Genomic DNA, 17534 nt, shown 5'->3' with positions numbered 1-17534 from the left:
CCCCAGGAAATGGCCACCAAAGGGATCCAGTGTCAGAGGGCAGGAATCACAGGAGTCCACCTCCAGTTCTGCTGTACCGTCTGGGGAACCACGTAGAAGTAGTCAAAGGGCCCGTAAGGCCAAACAATTCGACACTGAGTAAGTTGGCACGGGTGCAGGACACAGATGAGTTTTAGGGGCTAGGGCACGTGCATGAACTCCTTTGGTTATTAAAGTCAATGTTACACCTACCGAAGCTGCCTTTGTGCTCTGTCCAAAGTGTGCGGGCGTGTCATGTACGTTGCGCGCAAGTGTGTGTGTGAGGGGTGGTCTTACCTCAGCCCCAGGTGAGTCTGCCCCCTTCCCCCTGGGCCGCCATCAACATCCCCCGGGCAGAGGACGGGACCGTGCGCTGCAGAGTCACAGCCGCATGCAGGGATGGTCCGGGTGGATGGTGGTACTGTGGCCATGGGTCAGACATAGTCCAACGATGTAGAGCCAGGAGCTCATCGCAGGGCGGGTTGTCATCATCCTCCATGGCCTACGATAGACACGCGTCCACCCGCAACTGTGTGAGCCCAGCCCGTTGTGCCGCCGGTGGATCGGCAATGGGGTGGGGGGGTGGTGTGCATGCGGGTGGGGTGGGTGGGGTTGGGGAGGGGGGTGAGGGTGCTGGGTGGGTGCATGGGTGTGGGGTGTGGGTGGTCGGCTGTTGCCATGGTGTGCGGTCTGTGGCCATACTACCCGATTCCCACGCCCATCTAGTCAGTGAAGCGGGCGTCTATCAGTCTGTCCCGTGCCCGCTGGGCCAGCCGGTAACGGTGGACAGCCACCCGCCTGTGTCTACCCCGTCTGCCCTGACCATTGCCCCCATCCCCCTCATCTGGGGAGGACTGTGCCTCTTCCTGCTGCTCCTCCACTCCGCCCTCCTCTGCCTGCGGCACATCGCCCCTCTGCTGGGCTATGTTGTGCACGACGCAGCACACCACAATGATGCGGCCGACCCTATCTGACAGATACTGGAGGGCGCCCCCAGAGAGGTCCAGGCACCTGAAACGCATCTTCAGCACGCCAAAGCACCTCTCACTCCACGATCACTCCCCTGGTCGCTACATGGGCATCATTGTAGCGGTTCTCCGCCTCATTGCGTGGCCTCCGTATAGGCGTCATCAGCCACGATCGCAATGGGTAGCCCCTGTCACCCAGCACCTGGCCAGGTGGACCAACTCACTTGCCCTCCCATCACCCTCCTCGGCACGGACCCCCTCCCCAACCTCCACCCCGGCACGGACCCCCCCCCAACCTCCACCCCAGCACGGACCCCCCCCAACCCCCAACCTCCACCCCAGCACGGACCCCCCCCCCAACCCCCAACCTCCACCCCAGCACGGACCCCCCCCAACCCCCAACCTCCACCCAGCACGGCCTCCCCCCAACCCCCAACCTCCACCCCAGCACGGACCCCCCCCAACCCCCAACCTCCACCCCAGCACGGACACCCCCAACCCCCAACCTCCACCCCAGCACGGACACCCCCAACACCCAACCTCCACCCCAGCACGGACCCCCCCAACCCCCAACCTCTACCCCAGCACGGACCCCCCCCCAACCCCCAACCTCCACCCTGGCACGGAGCCCCCCAGCCCCCAACCTCCACCCCGGCAAGTACCCCCTCCCCAACCTCCACCCCAGCACGGACCCCCTCCCCAACCTCCACCCCAGCACGGACCCACCCCAACCCCCAACCTCCACCCCAGCACGGACCCACCCCAACCCCCAACCTCCACCCCAGCACGGACCCCCCCTAACCCCCAACCTCCACCCCGGCACGGACCCCCTCCCGGCACTCCCCCGGAGCCCAGCCTACTCTAACCACCCCCCCCCCCGCCGCACACACACACACACAAGCCGAGACACACCTCTCCTCACGCAATCAGTCTGCGGCCACGCTATTTCCTGCCCAGAGCCAACCCCCCAGGCCGTCACTCACCTCCACGCTGGTCGGCGTGAGCCTGGAGCACCGGGTCACGCCGATGAAAAGGAGGTTTGATTCACGTCGACGTGAACGGTCATCACGTCGACGGGACTTCGGCCCATCCGGAAGGGAGAATATCGGCAGGCCGAAAATCGGCTGCCTTGCGCAGACCCGTGACATTCTCCGCGGCAGCGGCGCCATTAACGCCCCGCCGACTTTTCTCCCTTCGGAGACTTCGGCGGGGGCGGGATTCACGGCGGCCAACGGGCATTCACCGACCCTCTGGGGGGTCGGAGAATGACGCGCCTCATGTCCCTATGTCAAGGTCTGCCCTTCCAATGATGCACTGTTGTCCTTTTAAGCCCTCCATGCTTGGCTGAGAGCCCAGGCATCTTGTTAGAACAGCTTTACCCCTGAGAAAGCATTATTTGATTGGGGCTGGTTTAGCACAGTGGGCTAAGACAGCTGGCTTGTAATTCCCGTTCCAGCCTCCCTGAACAGGCGCCGGCATGGGGCTTTTCACAGTAACTTCATTGAAGCCTACTTGTGACAATAAGCAATTATTATTTGATTGATTGTTCAGGCTCTATGGTCAATTTTACAGGTTTGTTCACACAATCTCAATCAGTTTCAAGGATTTGTAACTTTTGTTATTAATACCTTAAATTATCTGAGCGATTGACACTTTCAGTAGCTTGTAATGAATTGCACTTTTTCCACCATAGCAGAAAGTTATGAATGAATTATTTTTTCGTGAAGATTGTTTTACACATCCTACTATCGCTATCGTGTACATTGGTTCCGGCCAATGCATATGGTGAATGGGCATGAAAGTGCCGTTGCTTGACATGGGGACCCAGAGGGGACAGGAGAAAGGGCAGAAATTAGCATTGAGAAATGAGGGGCCATAGGGTGTGAGTGGAAGGAGAGTTTAGTAAATGGTCATGGGACCAATAGGGAGTGGTTGGAAGGTCAGTGTTTGGCATGGGGAGCATGAACATCATGGGACTAATTGGGGGCATGAGGTGGTATCGATGGGGCAAAGGGTGTTTTTGGAGGGTGAGAGGATGTGAGGGCTGGGGGCCTTTGTTTTTTTTAAATTTTAACGTTGACAAAGTTTCCACAAAATTCATGTGGGCCTTTTAAACAGCGCGCTTCCGCATCTGGCAGGATCTGTAGAATCATAGAATGGAATAATAGAATCTCTACAGAACAGAAGGAGGCCATTCAGCCCTTTGAGTCTGCACCAACCCTACCTAGGCCAATGCCCAAACCCTATCCCTGTAACCCAGAAACCCCACCTAACAATTTGGCCACAAAGGGGCAGTTGATCATGGCCAATCCACTTACCCTGCACATCTTTGGACTGTGGGAGGAAACCGGAGCATCCGGAGGAAACCCATGCAGACAAGGGGAGAAAGTGCAAACTCCACACAGACAGTCACCCGAGGCGGTAATTGAACCTGGGTCCCTGGCTAACCACTGTGCCAATGTGCCGCCCCTGTAGTTGCCTCAAAATGTTTCCCAGGCTGGCAGGCTTGACTTCAACCCACACCCATACCCCGCCCCTCCCAGTAATTGAGCAGGTGCACCAAACTGGGAATCTTTCCCATAATCCACCGTCCGCCTTGAGGATGAAAACCCAGGCCATCTCTCAACAGAAAGGCTGACTGACCTGCTCAATATTTTCTAAATCTTCATTCTCATATTAATGACAAATGGTGTGCACTGAAGGAGTGAAATATATGCCATTTGCCCAAGTTAAATTGCAATTGAGCTCCTTGAGACGTTTTTAACAGGGCATGATTTACAGCGGGCTCTGATTAGCAGTTTGACATTCGTTCTTGTTAATGAATTTGTATTGAATGAATGGATCAGCAGAAAATTAGGCCACTCATCGTTTTCATTTAGATTTATTCAATTTGATGATATAAGTAAAAATAGCCTTTACAAAAGAGCACATATACATTTATCGATACATCCCCTGTATGCTCACGATTTACATTATGAAAAAACAAGTCAGGAATCGCTTGGGATCAAATAGATTAGAAAGGTGTGGCTAGCACGTCCTTTTCAAGATGTGGGGCATGATTCACCCAAACAATGATGACGTCAATTTGGGCACGTTAGGCGTGATGTATCCAACCGCTGTTTTGGGTCAAATCCAGGACTGTATTCGCCCACACTTACCCATTTTTTAGGGGGCTTGGGGAGTTTCCCACTGGTCAATACAACATTTAGACATTTTCTCTGCAGTGGGGAACTAAACTCAACAACCAGACCGGCCCCTCAGCGAAAAGGTACCTGAATCTAAAAGTGAGCTTGAGTGTCCTCACACACCCCCACCCATGGACAATGCGACCTTCCCATAGACATGTGCAACACCCCCAACCCTAAACCCCTGAGGGGCAACCTTTTCCCCCATCAATAAAAGTTAACGTGAGCCCTCCTCTCACCACACAGGCATGACTTGCCCGACACCCATCCATTCTTGTGGGCATCGGGGAATCGCCCTCCCAGCCCCAAGGGAGCATACCCCACTATGGGTTCACTGAGGACTCCTCCACCTTCGGGGCCCCCCTTTCAGTCCCCCGTTCCAGCTCCCTACTTCATGCCCCAACATTCATGAGACCCCTACCTAACCCCCTTTACTCCCCACCCTTCATACCACCCTTCAGCCCCCTTTTCATGGACATGGCCCCCCCTCTCAGCCCCCGTCCCTTGCCAGTGCCAACGTATTTTGGAACTGACCCTGACACCCTCAGTGCCAACCTGGCACCTTGGCACTGCCAGGGTGCCAGTTACCACTGCCTGGGTGCCCAGCTACCATGGGAAGTGTAGGGGCACTGCCCTGTCCTATCTCCGACCACTTGGCCAGCTCCAATCACCTCCAAGACCCCCAGAGTGGCCATCAAGCCTGGTCTCCACTTCTGGAAACCAATACTAATCGGCGCCCGGGTGAGGCCTCCCCAGTGTAGCGAGTGATTCCCGGGAGCTGGGAGAATGCGGCCTCAACCCAGCCATGCATATTTAGATGAGCCTAGTGAATCATTGAAAGTAAATTGCTTGCATCACACCCAGCGAGGGTGTGACCCAGATTGCGCCGGGCACCATGGTTTGGATGACTTGCGCATTGTTTTGCGCCTGGCAGGAAGCCCGTTATGGGCCCCTCCCGGTGCAACGGGATCAGCGCCAAGCACAATCCGGTGGGAAAATTACATATACCATTAGAAGGCAGATTCCATAAAAGTGGTTCCCACTCTTATGACCAAAAACTTAAAGAAAAGTCACAGGTACCATCAAAGCCTGAAAAACACTTTTCAAGTGAATGATATTTATCCTGATAGCTTCGGAAATCAGGGGCAAAGGTCATCCCCATGAGATGATTCAGTCGAAGTGAATTGGTCAATGGATAACTGAATTCTGGATTGCATAGATTGTTATGGTTAATCACAAAAACAAATTGGTAAGATAGAGATATCAAGGTTTCTGACCTTGGAAAGAGACATTGAATGAAACATCTGAAATTAGCTGACTTTCCGGAGACAACCACGACACGGATTTAGTGAAATGCAGGCTTGAACTGCCTGAGGCTCGGTTTTGTTGGTTTTTTTTCCCCAGTGAATGTACTCATTGCTCTTCAATTGTCAGGCCAGCAGAAACATTGATTTTGTAGGTGCTGAGTTATTTTGCAAGGCGCTGCATCACCCTTGGAATATCAAGAGTTTCTTGAATCCAGGCAAAAACACATTGCGAAGATTAAGATCAGACTGTTTTGTGGTTTGCGATCTATCATTTGGCTTGGTATTTATCCTATCATGTGAATGCATATTAACTTCCAAATAATATGATGGGATGACGAGTTTGAGTGAGTTAATGTTTCTGCTAAAATAGTGGAGAGAGGAGTTTCAAACAAATTTCTGAAACATTTACACACAAAGAATCTGAGCTGCAATTTCAAGGCCATGAAATTACTGCCCATAGAATTTTCCAGTAATTAACTGCAAGTCAAAGTAAAACTGCAATGAGTAAATGAGTGTCACTAATCATAGTGGATCAAAGAGCACTGACAGAGCAAAAAGAGTCTGTACCAATTTTAATCAACACTTTAATTTACTATACGCACCATAAATAGCAGATGTCTGCGGTAGTTTCAAATATATTATCTAAAGTGAGGTCCAAATTACAATTATAAACTGCTCTATCTTCGCAGATATCTAACCTCTTCAATTAGATTTCAGTGGGGTATCTATTATGCTCGAGTTTTAATGCCGGGTCGTGTACAATCCCTTGCCAGCTACCACAAAATATTCACTAGTGACACACAAAAATGATGGACACAAATAGACTAGCTAATGCATTAAGCCTGCCCTACACTGTCAAGGTGCAACTGAACCTTATGAGCCAGAATGTCTGTCAATGATCACAACCTCATAATCTCCAGGAAAGGCAACATTTTAAACATGCAAAAAGGAAAATTGCACAGCAATTTTCAAGGAATTGGAGAGACACCACAGACCTTTAAACATGGGTGGCACAGTGGTTAACATTGCTGCCTCACAGCGCCAGGAACCTGGGTTCAATTCCGGTATTGGGTGACTGTCGTGAAAGTGGCGTGGAGTCTGCACTTTCTCACGTTTCTGCTTGGGTTTCCTCCGGGTGCTCTGTTTTTCTCCCACAATCCAAAGATGTGCAGATTACATGGATTGGTCATGCTAAGATTTACCCTTAGTGGTCAAAGATGGTCAGGTTAGGTGGGATTATGGGGATAGGGTGTGGAAGTTGGCCTAGGTAGGGTGATCTTTTGGAGGGTCGGTGCAGACTATGCACTGTAGTAATTCTACGGATTCCGTTGTGGATGATGCACGAATCTGGGATTTCTACCCAAATTTCTGATGTCCTCAATTTTCACGAGAGTGGGAGAATGGCATGAGCACTGTGCCAACATCCTGCACTCCTGACATGACAGCTCCATCGCAGGGATGGCATCTCATGAGGTTGGGCCAGCTTCTCCATTCCTCCTCAGAAACACCTGAATGCGGGAATCTTTTGAAAGATAACTTCAAAATGTCTCACCCATGTCTCCCTGCCAACCTACTAAACCCTAATGGTCCATCATACCCTCCATGCCAACTCATGTACCCCATCCACCACCAATGGCCCTGCATAGCCTCTATGAAAATCCATGTCCTTCATCAACCCCTAATGGCCCCTCATCTCCTCGATAGCACAATAGCACAGTGGTTAGCAGGATTCCACGTTCGATTCCCGGCTTGGCTCACTGTCTGTACTGCTAAGTACAGTACTGTGTGGGTTTCCTCAGGGTGCTCCGGTTTCCTCCCACAGTTCAAAGGGGTGCATATTAGGTGGATTGGCCATGCTAAATTGCCCTTAGTGTACAAAAAGGTTAGGTGGGTTTACTGGGTTACAGGGATAGGGTGAAGGTGTGGGCTTAAGTAGGGTGCTCTTTGCAAGGGCCGGTGCAGACCTGATGGGCCGAATGCACTGTAAAGTCTATATTTCTATGATAATGGCCTCTCATCTCCTCTGTGCCAATTTATCGCACTCCAATTCCAATTCATCCAATATAAACATGGTACAGGACCAATTAACCCAATAGTAATGATAGCATATATGGTATAGCTTTAAAAAACAGTCTTCATAACTTACTTTTAAAAGAATGTTGTTACGACAACCCGACAAAAGTGTCAATCAGTTAGATCTTTAAAATATCAAAAGCAAAAACTACAAGCACTTGAGACCTCTTTATTTTGTGTAAGTGAATATTGCACAATATACAAAATAGATCTCAGAAAATAAGCTGTCAATCAAGCAATGATTTCCCTTCTGTGCACCTGTTTCAACAGAATAATAGTTATTCATGAATGAATTCTTCTCAACCTTGCCCCTCGCCTGAGTTGTGGTGATCCTCAGGTTAAATCACCACCCATCAGCTCTCCCCCTCAAAGGGGAAAGCAGCCTATGGTCATCTGGGGCTATGGAAACTTTACCTTCCTTAGAAGCATGCATGCATAAAGAGGCTTGATATTGTTTAATTGATAGTTTATTTTCTGAGGTTTATTTTGTAAATGGCTCAATGTTTATTTCCACAAGAAAAAGAGGTGTCAGTGCTTTTTATGCTACTGCTATTTGAAATGTCTCGGTGATTGACATATTTATAGGATTGTAGTAACGGCAGTTTTCAAAGAAAGTTATGAATTCATTTTTTAAAAAGTTTTTCCACTCATGACATTGTTACTCTGGGGTTTATTGGTCCTGAGCAGAATATATACTCAGCCAATGGCATGGATTTACTATGAGTTGCTGTGGACGGGATGAGACGTCAAAGGCTGCCTCTCTGCCTCCACAAAAAAAACAGCCTATAGTTCCTTCCAACAATGCTAACTGCACTCCACTTAATTTCAGACACCCCAGTTAAACCACCCTTCAGCTATTTCTGTACAGAGAAATCTACCGCAGCCTATTCTTTCCTGATCATTAAAATTATCTATTCCTGACAACATCCTGCAAATTTCCTATGTACATGCTTGTTCTGTTTCATATTCTTATTGATAAAGATCATGGCGGGATTCTCTGTTCCTGAGACTAAGTGTTGACACCGGGGCAGGTTTGGTGGATTTCTGCAGCAGTAAAACTAGTGCCCCACCCGGACTGATTCAGCGACCATTGAAGGGCTACCATCGGTGGCACGTGATACACAATCAATTCCAATGGGATTCACCGGGTCTGTAATTGGCACTCAGGAGGCTGACAAGCTGCAGCCACATTTACACATTTCAGTCCACACATACACCATCCCAGCCAACAAGATGGCACTGGCTGCGATTGAGCGTGCCTATCCCACTGATGGGCTGGCTGGGGTCAAGGGGTACCTAGGGGGGTGGTCTGGGGTGACACCCATATGACCATGGCCCTAAGTTCACAGTGGACAGTCAGCAGCGTGCGCAGCTGCATGGCTGCCTTGCACGCTGCGGCAATAGTGTTCCACGCCCATCCACCCCAACCCCAACCCCACAGCCCACCTCCCGGCCACCCTCCGCTACTCCCGTCTCTGGCAGAGGCCCCCGGCCAGTAGGACAACTGTCAGCAAACTATGATGATGTCGGCACTTTCCATACCCCATCTCTCTCCCTCAGCAGTCACAATGCCTGTTTCACGATTTTTAAAAGCACAATTGAACCTGGCCACCAGGGATTCCCCCCAGTGGAAGCAGAGAATCGTGGGTCAGGCCCGCTAAAGATTTGCCAATGGCGTTTACTGTACTTGCAGAGTGAAATGCATTGAAGCTGCTGTCAAGGCACCAGAGAATTGTGATTTGACGTGAAATCGGCGCCGGCCATCATTTCGGCTTCAAAACCGATTCTCCGCCCAATCGTGTTTCCCATTTCCGGAATCAGCAGGCGAAGAATTCACCTTATGTATGTTGAACATATTCCTTTTCAAAATATGGTTCTCTTTTGACATGCTTGTAATAGATTTTTGTAGCAAATTAAATTATTTACCTCTTTTGCCTTTTGTATGACAACCACTTTCAACGTTGGTGACTTTACTGTTGAATAAAAGGCCATGTTCTTTCTATGCCACAGAAATGACTTTCAATTATGGTAATCTACACAGCCACCCCATATCAAAAGCATATGTCTGGCTCAGCGTGATTAGGTCCTACTGTATCTCCATGCAAGCATATTTCAATAAAACGATTTTAAAATTAAATAAATGGTTTGTGGCAGTAATTTTATGGAGTATGTACATCTGAAAATGAGCACCATTTGGAAATTGAAAGAATCCCATTTGTGGCGGCTTTTGCATAATCCATTTCAAATCCTGCCAATATTATGTAAATTCCACCTGGAGCACTTTCAATATCCAAAACATGTGGTCTCTGGAAACAACTGGATTATTAGTCATTGAATTATACCTAATTTATTGTATGGTATGATTTGATGCAAGATTTGAGCACATAGTCACACCTTTATCCTTCGTATGAGTATTCTTTTCTTCTTGTGAAATAAATGTTTCCTAAAACACAACACAAACTTGCAATGTGTGAGGGCACATTGTGTTGTCAACCAATCAGAAATGTCACACCACAGTGGTCCAGATCTTCCCATCTCCTTTTGGTTAGAGGCCAAAGGCCAATTACCCTACTTCCCGGGACCCTCTGAGAAACTCTTCAACTCTGAGATAGAGTTGGAGATTCACTGTTTTGATTCACTTACCTGGATAGTTACCCAGGAAATGTTAGATAGTGGAAAACCTCACCTAACTCCTGGGTACCTATTTATCCGGTTCCCAAACCACTCATACTGATGCCCTCGACTCCACCCCCGACTCCTTGACTACCCCCTGACCTCCAGGGTTACCACTGACCCCCTCAACTCCACCGACATCCCCAAAATCCCACCAGACTTCCGCAACCTCAGAACTCCACCTTACTAAATCCTGATCTGGTTTAGCTCAGTGGGTTCGACAGCTGGTTTGTGATGCAGAACAAGGCCAGCAGCACGGGTTCAATTACCATATCAGCTTACCCAAACAGGCGCCGGAATGTGGCGACTATGGGTTTTTCACATACTTAACGTCATACTTGTGACAATAAAAGGTTATTATTATTATTAGCTCCCTGACCCGACTTTTCACCTGACCCGACCTGTCTCGACCCAACCGTGTGACTCCCCACAGATTCCCCCACCCCAACCAGACCTGACAATCCCTTGACTGTCAATCCTTCCCGACTTGATGCAAATATCCCTTAGTTTGCCTATCCACATACCAACCTGTCACCTGATCACCTCACCTACTTACCTTACCCACTGCTATCCTGCCACCCTACTACCTCGCCACCTCACCCAACTCACCCACCTGTTACTCTGTCCACTTGCCACCCTGTCACCTCTACTAGTATGTCATAAATGTAAGAATTGCACAGGTTAATGAAATGTCTAGAACAGCCACTAGAGGGAGCTAGAATAACAAGCCTTGTGGGAGAGAGAAGCAAATGAGTTAACTAAAGTACAGACTGAAGGAAGTGATAGTGTGAGTAAGAGCAGATCATAGTTTATAATAGGAATGATTAGTTGTAGATCAATGTAGATTATATGTTAATTATCAACTGTGTACTATTTAGGAATACATGTCGAAGCCAAATTAGTAGTGTTAATACATTTTTAGCTTTGTTCAAGTTAAAACTATTTTGTGGTCTTTGTGTGAACACTTCGCCAACCATCCTGAAATTAGCAACACAAAAAACGCCACAAACTCACCCACTGCCAGCTCACCCAGCTTTGTCGCTTAAACCACCACCCTACCCAACGAACACCCCAAGCTCTTACCTTAACCACCCGAATAACTTACCCACTTACCTGACCTGGACTGCCACCTTGCCATTTACCATCACTCTGTGTTCAAAGAAGCTTTGCGAAATTCAAACCCTTACCAGAATATGGCAGGTAGTGCCATAAAAAGGCTTTGGCATGGAAGATTCTCTCCGTTGCTCCCTCCAAGGTTTCCTGAGCCAGTTCTGCAGGATCTTCCATTGGCCAGAAAAACCGGAGCAAGGTAAATGTGTTTTATTCTGTCTGATCATGTTTGGGTTTCGGGTTCCGAACGGGAGATTTGGGTCAATGCTTTTGTGCAGTTTTGCTGATGGTTAGATGTAACATACCATTGAAATAGAAACAAAAAATGAACAATTTTGCCATTTAGTTAAATCTTATAAAACACGGCATAATGGACCCCTCATAATTGACTCAAGACTATAACTAAATAGTTTGTGGTCTGAGATGCTGACCAAACAGTTGGATATTTCATCCACTGTCTTATTATTGCAATTCAGTGCAGTCTTTAGTCTTCAAATAATCATTAATTGTATGCAGAGTGTCCACTTTCGCTACGATTAGCAATCGGCATGTCAATAGTTATCCAAATTGTTTCCATCGTTCAAGTTTTGTGTCAAACTAATTTGTATAATCACAAGTATTATGGCCAGGGATGAGAGAGAAGTGTAACGCTTCCCTCACTGTCCCAAAGCAATGTGTGCAGTGAAAAATAATCATAGAATCAAAGAATCTCTACATTGCAGAAGGAGGCCGTTCAGCCCATCGAGTCTCAATGACTATCCGATACAAAACCGTACCTAGGCCCCATCACCCATCCTATTCCTGTTACCCCACCTGACCTTTGGACACTTAGGGGAAATTTAGCATGGTCGATCCAACATATAACATACAAATTTCCTCAAACTAGCGAGTGAACATGTGAAAACATATAGAATTTATAGATTTATAAAATTTACAGTGCAGAAGGAGGCCATTCAGCCCATCGAGTCTGCACCGGCCCTTGGAAAGAGCACCCTACCCAAGACCAGATGGCCACCTTAACCCCATAACCCAGTAACCCCATCCAACCCTTTTGGACACTAAGGGCAATTTAGCATAGCCAATCCACCTAACCTGCACATCTTTGGATGGGGGAGGAAACCGGAGCACTCGGAGAAAACCCACGCAGACACGGGGAGAACGTGCAGACTCCGCACAGACAGTGACCCAAACCGGGAATTGAACCTGGGACCCTGGAGCTGTGAAGCAACTATGCTAACCACCATGCTACCGTGCTGCCCTATAACTGGTACCAATGTCCACCACTCAGCGCTCCCCAACCCATGCTCCTTGACAAAGTCATTTGCCTCTTCCAGCATTGGAAAACAATATTCCCGACCCTCAAAGGTCACCCAAAATTTGGTTCGGTGCAGTACCTCAAAGCGGATCTAGCGCCGATACAGCGCCTTATTAAACCCAATTCGTCTCTTGGCCAGGTCCGCACCAATGTCCTGGTATACCCGGTTCCAACTTCCTTCCCAGCTGCAATCCCGACTCGCCCTGCCCCACCTCAAAATCTTTTTTCTGTCACAGAACTTGTGCATACGCAGAGTCACAGCCTGTGACGGTGACTGCTCCCCTGTTCTCAGCTTCTGCCTCAAGAACCTGTAGGCCCGGTCCACCTCCGGGGCCTTGTCCATAACCTTCGCCTCTACCAGCTTTGCTAACATCCTCATGACATAGCTCGTGGCACTCTTTCCTTCAACTCCCTCCAGCAGGCCCACAATTCGAAGTTTCTGCCGCCGAGATTGATTCTCTTGGTCTGCCACCCTCGCACGCAAACATCTCCCAGGATGGATATCTCCACTTCCAGTGACACTACCTTCTCCACGTCTTTGATCACCGCTCCTTGCATCTCCATGTGCTTCTCCACCTGATCCAAGGTCCCGTGAAGAACTGCAACTGTCCCCTCAATCACCTTTGACCGATACCCCTGCATCCCGTTCTGCTGCTGCCGAAATGTCTCTTTGATGAAACTCATCAACTGTTCCATTGGCAGCTTCATCATTGATGCCAACCCTTCCCCCTCTGCCATTTTCTCATCTTCTGCTGCGCCATGAGTCCCCTCCAACTCTTGGGCCATCATGAACGGGGTCTGATATCCCAAAGACCAGTCCAGGACAGAACTAACCATCCTCCACTCTTCTCACAACTTTTCACCAAAGTCCCCAGAAAATCAATTTAAAAGATCCAAAACAAACCCAACAGGCAGGAGCCACCCTGTGTGTGACCGATCATACTATGGCTGCCACCGGGAGTCCATGTCCCAGAAAAGTTAACCATATCTTGATGTGATTATCAGATGAGGATTTTTGTTAACATTGGAAGTTAACTGGAAGAATGATGTTTCTTCATAACCAGCCAGTCATCAGATTTTCATTGTTCAACCTTGTCCTTCAATGGGTGTAGATCTTTTTTGTCCACTCTGTAGCCTAGATAGCTTACTTCACTCACTTGGAAAATGCACTTTTCTTATTTAAGTTGTATCCCTACTTTCAAAAAGTGCTGCAGGACCTCATCTAGGTTTTCTCGGTGCTCTTTCTCAGTAGTCCCTGTAATCAGAACATCATCCAGGTACACCGCCACCTTGGGTAACCCTTGGAGTATATTCTCCGTAAGCCTCGGAAACGTGGTACATGCTGACAAGACCCCAAACGCAGGCGGGTATACTCGTATAGACCCTTATGTATGTTAATTTTGACGTATTTATGGGAGGGTTTGTCCTGTTTGAGTTAGAGGTAATCGTGGCTCATGTCTGAAAGACTGGACACCTGCCAGTTTGACGTATAAGGTTCTCTACACGCGACATGGTGTACCTTCCCAATCTTGAGACCCAATTAAATGAGTTTATAATCCCCACAAAGGTGGACTGATTTGTCAGGTTTGAGAACGGGTATGACGGATGCAGCCCACTCTCCAAATTGCATGAGTTATTATCACTAGGCTTCCCATAAGGCCAAGCTCAGTTTCTACTTTCTCTAGAAACGAGTAAACAGCGGGACATGCCCTGATGTATTTTAGCACGATGTTCATGTCGACACAGATTCTGGCTGCTTTTATCTTTCCAAGTCCCTCTTGGAAGGCTTCAGGGTATGTATTGATAATTCCGTATAATCCTCCAACTCTCAAACTGAAAATTTCCAGCCAATCCAGTCAGATCTGCTGGAGTCAATCTCTGCCCATAAGACTTGGTCCGTGTCCTCTCACGACAATGAGTGGAAGTCGAGCTGATGTCGACTGTAGGTCACTGGGGTCAATGTGGTTCAGATAATCAGTAAAGGTTCCACTATAGGTGGATACTTTATCTCTGGTGTCCTCTTCACTCAGAGGTAGGATGCCAGTCTGGAGGCGTTTAAATGTCCGTTCTCCAATGACAGAGAGCTGCAGCCCCCATGTCCACCTTCATCTCTAATGGATGACCATTCACAAGTAGCCTCATCATTACTGGGGTGACCTTTGGCATGATGATACTGTTCAATCGCATTGTGTCTTTGTCTGGAAGACTGTGTACCTGCCTGGCACAAGCTTCTGCTGGCCTTCGCTTCTTGCCTGGGTAATGCCAATTCTGGCAGCATTTCCTTAGTTGTGCCCTCCTGCAGTATTTACAGTGTCCCTTAGCTAGCACTTACATTCCTCTTGAGTAGGTTCCCTGGTATATCTGAGGTTGCCATGAGGTTTACTTTTCTAAAATAAATTTAGCGTGCCCAATTAATTTTTTCCAATTAAGGGGCAATTTAGCTTGGTCAATCCACCTAGCCAGCACATCTTTGGGTTGTGGGGGTGAAACCCTCGCAAACATGGGGAGAATGTGCAAACTCCACACGGACAGTGACCCAGAGCCGGGATTGACCCTGGGACCTCGGCGCTGTGAGGCAACAGGGCTAACCCACAGCTCCACGTGCTGCCCGTCATGAGGTTTACTTAACTGCCAGGGAGCCCCTGCAGAGTTCTGGTCAGGCAATGGATGTCTCACGTAGGTGCCTTCATCTAAAGTATAGGCTTTCTTGTACATCGCCCTTCCCCCAATCAGAGGACACTACTGCCCAGTGTCCTTTGTAGTTCCTGAGTCCCTTTCTCTGTGTTTTCCAGGGATAGGGCAATCTTAATGGCCTTTTTAGGTCTAGTGTAGGCTCCACCATTATTTTTTTTTGCGTCGTGACATTGTTTATGCCGCACATCAATCTATCATGTAGCATCTCAGTTAGTGATGAGCCGAGTTTACAGCATTCTGCCAGTTTCATTAGCCTACTGAGGAAATCAATGACAGTTTCCCCTGGGTCCTCCCTGCCATATTAGAAAGGTACCTCTGGAGGATGACTGAAAGCTTTGGGTCATTCTGGTTTCGCACTGGGCCTATGAGCGCATCAAAGGTTCTTGAGTCGGGAGCATCTGGGAAAGTCAGGCTTTTTACTATGCAAAATGAGGGGCCCCGCATGCGGAATTACCTTCTGGCTCTCGGCTCCAGAATTTTGTTAGTTTTCTCCGTTAATAAGAGTTTCCCGAAAAGCGAGCTGTTTGTTTCACTCTGAAGGCTGCTCAGGAATCTTATTTTTGCTTCTCGTCCCCAATGTGCTAAATTACCAAGGTTCGGCTTCATAATAAACTCTTGCTTATTTGAATATTGAATGGTGTGGAATGCTTGTGTCCGAGGCCAGGAATCGTCGGGAATGTCAGTCTGGGTCTGGGCTGCAGGTTTTAAACTCCCGGCGAGTGTCTCCTATTGGACAAGTCTCCCTCTGCAAACCACACAGGGAGATCAATCGACAACCCTCCATGTCTTTCGTGGTTAGAACAAGGTGTGAACAAGTCGCAGGAGATAGTTCCTGTGGTGTTGGGTGTTCTGACACACAGAAGAGCCAACACAGTTGCATATGGTACAACGCTTCTTTATTTAAACTCACTATTTACAACTTGGTCTTTGCACTCTGCACGTGGGGGGCTCCCTGCTTGTGGTGTTTCAACAGCTCTTTCTTGTTTCCTTCTCCCCAGACCTACTGACCTCCAGGTGTCGTGCTCGTGCTTTTTATGTGGTTGGTGTTCTTGTCTGTGATTGGTTGTGGTGTTGTGTGCTCTGATTTGCCTGTTAGTGTGTCCATCATGATGTGTGTGTTTGAATATCATGACATCCCCCCTTTTTACAAAGATATGTGCCTACGTGGTAATAAATATGATCGTGACGTGAGTGCATCTAAGAGTGTGTGTGTGTCGTGTGCAACATGTGTCTATGACGGAACTATGTACATGGGGCGATGTCGAGTGCGTCACATGAATCCAGTTGTACCATAACATAACAGAAATGCGAACGAGAGAAGAAGAAAAAAAATGTGAACAGTTGTCCAGTCAGACGACATCTGGAACGATAAACAACAACAGGTTATCATGTAAAATTGTCCAACTTATTAAACATATGAACTGTATTATAAGTCCATTCTAATGGGTTTGCGACGAATTCGGGTTGACCGCCTTAAGGGTGGATCAAGAACCACCGGCTGCTGTGCAGGCATGGCCATGGGTGGCGATGGAAAGGGCGTGATGTGCGGCAGCTCCACAAAGTCATCCTCGGAAGCCTGTTGAGGATCTGGCGTGTTGTGTGGCTGTGAGCGTGGAAGTCGGCGAAGGGCGCGCCGATTGCGGCGACGCACGGAACCATCCGGCATGCGAACCAGGAACGAGCGGGGAGCCACTTGTCGGAGGACTTCGGCCGGTGCTGACCAGCCACCATACGGTTGATGGACGCGTACTTTGTCTCCGGAGGACAGGGGGGGCAGGTCCGTCGCTCGTGTGTCGTACCGACCTTTCTGGCGATCACGCTGCAGTTGCATGTTCCGAAGAACCGCCTCATGGTCTGTTGTCGGTGCCAGGACGGAAGGTACCGTCGTCCTGAGGGAGCGACCCATTAGTAGCTGCGCTGGCGAGAGGCCCGTGGATAACGGGCCGATCGATAGGCCAGCAAGGCAAGGTTAAAGTCCGATCCGTCATCAGCCGCCTTGCACAGGAGCCGCTTTGCGATGTGGACACCCTTTTCAGCCTTCCCGTTCGATTGTGGATGCAGAGGGCTGGATGTCACATGAGTGAAACCATATGCTGCGGCAAAGGACGACCATTCACGGCTGGCAAAACAAGGTCCATTGTCTGACATGACAGTCCTTGGAATGCCGTGGCGAGCAAACGTTTCCTTGCAG

Source organism: Scyliorhinus torazame, chromosome 15, assembly GCF_047496885.1.
Source record: "Scyliorhinus torazame isolate Kashiwa2021f chromosome 15, sScyTor2.1, whole genome shotgun sequence".
In the NCBI taxonomy this organism is placed as follows: domain Eukaryota; kingdom Metazoa; phylum Chordata; class Chondrichthyes; order Carcharhiniformes; family Scyliorhinidae; genus Scyliorhinus; species Scyliorhinus torazame.
This window is presented reverse-complemented; position numbering follows the sequence as displayed.